Here is a 5,005-nt window from a genome sequence, read left to right on the forward strand (position 1 = left end):
TTTCAATAAGAGTCTTTTCATCAATTTGAATAACTATTTTGCAATTCTGATTTCTGATTGATTTTTTTGGTCTCAATGTTTGTTTTCAAACTTAAATTTGATAGTCATACTTGTTATTTTTTTTAAAGATACAAATAATTCCTTCTCGTCAAAGTAAGTGAAAATTATTTCAATTTGGTATTCATACCAAATATTTTCTGACAATGAAGGCAATTTGTATCCGGTTTTCCAAATGGAAAGGCTTGTTTGTTAATTTAGCACAGTATTAAGTAGTTATACACTTGACTGAAGAAAAAAAATATATAAGGCTATGATCATTTAGTATCCGGGAAGTTTCAAACCTCTGTATTTTAAACACTATTCATTTGATCGAAAAACTTTCTATGGAGGAAATGAAGGTGTTATTATGATATTTAATCTAAAAATATTTAAAGAATAACTTATCGTTGATGACAAGAAATTCTCTTACTATATGATAAAATATAATTTTTATCTTTGCACACTTTTTTCAGCCATGTATTGATCTACTATTTTTGCCACAGAAGCTAAACCTTTTCAAAATCATGATATTTTACACAAATTCATCTGTAAAAATCAATTGGAATATGGTTGGAATCTTTTCATGAGTAGACATCTCGAAGAATATGACCTCTTAAATTCGGGTTTAACATAAATTTCTTGGTCCATTAGAACACATCTGTCACATTGCGTAAAACCCGGTTGCACAGATTGCGATCCATGGAACTGCTAATTTTTAGTTATTTCCCGGGTGTCTTCTTGACAAGCAACACTTTTTGCCTGTCGGAAACGGATTTACTGTATAGTTAAGAGGTCTGTATTCAGTTGTCCCCAATAACCATAAATTTGTTCCTATAGTTGAGGTCAAGAGTTCCACTCCGATGATTGGTTTGAATTTCGTAAGCATCCTAGAGTGGCTCCTTATACTTCTCAAACATCTGGACCAAAAAAAAATCAGGAAAAATATACAGTTCATGAGTTTTCAAGTCAAAAATAATGAATTTCCGAGGCGCAAAGTGCGTAAAAGGAGCAAATTTGTGCAAAATTAATTTACTATGGCTTTTTGCACCGTAAATATCTCAAACACGAGTTAACGTAAAAATGTGAAAAAAGACAAGATAGCCCTTTTCATAACCAACACAACGCTACTAAAGTTTTGCCTCCGACCTCTAGTAACCTAGCTATCACCGAAATTAAGTGCTCGGATACTAAATGATCATAGCCTTATTTGCGATTGACGTTCAGAAGCCACAACTTCCCATCCAAAGAATCGCAGGTTGCCGACCACTGTCTTAGGCTTCTGAAGCGTCTATTGGAAAATTGATCACCCCGAAGGAAAATTTGACTACAATTTGTTTGGGAAACATCCCCACGGAGTGGACAACTTTCATAATTCAAGGTTGTACCAACTAGGAAAATTTAAAATTTTTTATAGAAGTTCGAGCGTTTTCGTAGGATAAACGCGGTTTTTTTTTGCTTGGGGGGGGGGGGGGGGGGGGGGCATCTCCCCAATCACCTCCTTATTAGACCGCGAAAGGTAAACATTGCTCTATTTAATTATTTGTAAAATATACTTTTTAAGTAAATCTTCTATGATTCAAGAAGGTTTCGAAAGGTCTAAGGTGTTTTTCTTGAATTCCTCAGCTACGTACCGATAAACGAGATACAAAATAAACTTGGATAAAGCATACAAAATCCTACGCACCCTAAAAATAGAATCCAGGAAGGGTGACAGCTTTTTTTTCTGGGAGTAAAGTTTTCTCATCGGCTCGGTAAATATTGGTATCTTGGCATTGGCTGCCACCGAAGGTCCCCAAAAAGCGGATGAAAAGCCAAACGAAGGCATCGAATTGTTCGCGCTCGTTGAGCTGGAACTAAGAAACCACTTGAATGGGCACACTGTTTGGGTTCAAGTGGCAAAAAGTTGCTTCGGGGCACTACTCGCCACGACTAGGATTGAGCCGGTCAGGAACAGAGAATTGGAGCAAAAGCAAGAAAAAAAAATCAACAGTGATCCGTTATTGGCAACTGATGACAACCGATTACGTTGAAAAATGCGTGTAATCCTTCGTTTAGGGATTGGAAAAGATCGATTTCCCGGGCTTGCTTTGAAGATGAAAACATAACACTTAACCAGAATACATGAGAAAGGGATCGGGTTCGGTTTAAATTTCCTGATTTCTTTTCAATGCGAAGGAAAGATCTCTTTTTCTTTGATTCTTAAAGTTCGTTTTCTTTAGTATAGAAATCACCCGTTTCTATAAGTTTTCTGACAAAATAATCATTAAAATATCATGACTATAATCGATATGTTTCGCCACCTTGTTAGCGCAAATTAACCCAACCACCATTTCATGCTTATTACTGCAACTGGACTGTCAATATCCATATCATATTTATCTAAATATTATTATCGGATTCCATCGACGTATCTGTTCATTCGCTTCGATTATTGGAAACCCAATGTAGGGGTTCGATAACCGGCCAACGTTTCAGGAGCGGTCATCGAAGTAAACGATCGCGTTTTAGTTCGTTTCACAACTCTCTTTTTATTAATCGTAATTCATTCTTATATATACCCTAAAAATAGAAATGAACTTAGTTCATTCTGAACAGAACTAAGTTCATTCTCTCTCTATATCTCTTTTTGGCTACTCAGTCAACACCTGTTTTTTTCTTCAATTGACTTGCCAACAAGAACTTTTCTGGGCCCCGGACCCACTCGAGTTCTTGCTGACAAAGTTGAATAAAAAAACAAAGCTGATGAGTAGCAGTGTTCGCTTCTTGGTACCCTGGCCTGGCCAATAACCTTTTGCAAACCTACTTTGCGTGGGAATTGGCCTCAGGTTCGTTACATCTCCCCCTACTATCTGAGTTTGAAGCTATTCTAGAAGAGTATAGCTTCAAAACAGGGGAGTGCAGGAGTCTAACTTTTATCTAGCTAATTGAAGATCCAAAATGCCGACCTTGGTTGAACTCTAAGCTTGCGGTGTAGTTAACTGAATTGCTGAGCCATCCTTTATATCGTTCCTGTTGCTGCCTTGTAATTTTTCCCAATCTGTGTGTTGGCTGGGGCTTATCTGCTACGGCTGTTGTCTCTGTGCTTCCGGTCGCTGTTTGCTACTGTAAAGATTAGGATAGTTTGCTGGTTTACTGCTGTTACGATTGCAGCTGCTTAACCCCGTTCAATTTGCTTTTATCCGTCCTCCTTTGGCGGAGTGAACCAGCCGTTCTTTTTGTGGATTTGGACCAACGATTTGAAACTCTGCTGTGCACGCGCCAAGCTGTCCTGGCCCTATGAATGATTCTTGGTCACACCAAATTGTATTCGGGCTGTACCCTTGACTAGAGTGGCCGCTTTCTGCATTATAATCGCCTCGACCGTGTATACTGAACTTCAGCCTTGTTCCGAGAACCACTCCATACAGATTTCACCACCCACCAGTACGTAACCACCGAATGAACGACCCGAACGAACTGTGGCTCGAAAAGATGCCTCTCCTTCAAGATGATGTTGAGCAGGATGCTGTCCTTGTCCCTCCTTCTTCTTCAGCAGGACAAGATCGTTGTGCAACGGGCGGTCCGGGTCGACCGACATCAGCCGTATGTTCCACTCGTAAATCGAAACGTTGACCAGCTCTATCGAGTATATGTTGCTCTTGCACGAATCAGACCGGTAGATGTCCCGTAGTTCCTTCATCAACCGATCGGTCGCCTGTACCGAACCTGAGAATGATCCGTTCAGATAATCTTGTCGTTGACTTCGACTTAGTCTTTCTAGAGTTGCTAGATGTTCTACTTTTGTTTCGTATTTCTTGGCTATACCCCGTGCATTTCCAGATCCTCCTCGCCTTCGCTGTCCTGATCGCTTTCGCTCGACGTCACTCTCTCTGTTTTTTTTTTCGTTTCCATGCCCATTTTCCGATTTAGCTTTTCCGCTCCCTCCGTTTTTCAGCTTCGTCCATTGGCCCAGTATAGTTTCTTCCCCTCGTTGATTTCCTTCTCGTTCTCGTTAATTCCCGAGATGGCTCCACACTTTTGGATGTTGATGGCGTCATCGACAGCATTTTGGTCTTCTTCAGCGGTTTCCCTAATTCCTAATTCCTATTCAATGTAAGTGTTCGGGAAAAGAAAATATTCTAGATGTATTTCAATAAAATTCTTTGACCTAACCTCTAGCAAATTCTTTAGCCTAATATCTGTTTCCCTATTTATCGATGTTGTGTTAGTAGTTTTATGGGGTTAGTAGTGGGCGATTTAGTATTTTTTTTTCGCATCTTTTTGTTGTGTTTTTTTTTTCTTCCTGCGAGTCAAAATTTTTTTTTTCGCATCTTTTTTTTTCAACTTATGGTGCTTTTTGTTCTTTTTGCGAGTAATTTTTTTTTCGCATCCTTTTTTTTTTTTTTTGTTTTTTTTTTGTTTTTTTTTTAAATTGTGGTAGCAGTGGTATTTTTTTTTTTCAGTGGTGCTGGTGTTGTTGTTGTTGTTGATGTTGTTCCAAAGGTTGGCTGCGGTTTCCTCCCCCTTCGCCACTCAGGTTGAAATCGGTTGGGGATCAGTTCCACCTCGTCAGGATGGTTCCATATCATCACATCGTCGTTTTCGAAGTTCAGCTGATTCTGTGAATAAACTCATTTGGTTTCTTTTAAATAACAGAATATAATAATTTTAAAATCCATATCTAAATTTCCATTTAAAAAAATTGCACTATCTCTAAACCGTTTGTTTCTTGTATGATAGTTACTTTTCAGAAAGGGTCATCTTAAATCTCAAAAAAAAAAAATATTTTCATCATTCTAAAAGGCATTTGAAAAAACAATCAGTCTATTTCGTAAACAAACAATCATAATGTTCTTGGATGCGGATGTAAAAAAAAATTGAAACCTTCACTTTTTGTTATATCGCACAACGATATTCCTACGAAGGCAATGACACACGTTGTCATCAAAACGTGTGAACGACAACGTTCTGAAATTTAAAACCCTTT

The 5,005-nt window shown here is 38.3% G+C and overlaps 1 pseudogene; it reads right to left on the reverse strand.

The window, feature by feature from the left end:
- Positions 1-2,570: 2,570 nt before the first annotated feature.
- LOC129756206 (ubiquitin-conjugating enzyme E2 Q2-like) lies at positions 2,571-4,352 on the reverse strand (annotated as a pseudogene).
- Positions 4,353-5,005: the final 653 nt, after the last annotated feature.

This window comes from Uranotaenia lowii, chromosome 3 (genome assembly GCF_029784155.1).
Source record: "Uranotaenia lowii strain MFRU-FL chromosome 3, ASM2978415v1, whole genome shotgun sequence".
Taxonomy (NCBI): Eukaryota; Metazoa; Arthropoda; class Insecta; order Diptera; family Culicidae; genus Uranotaenia; species Uranotaenia lowii.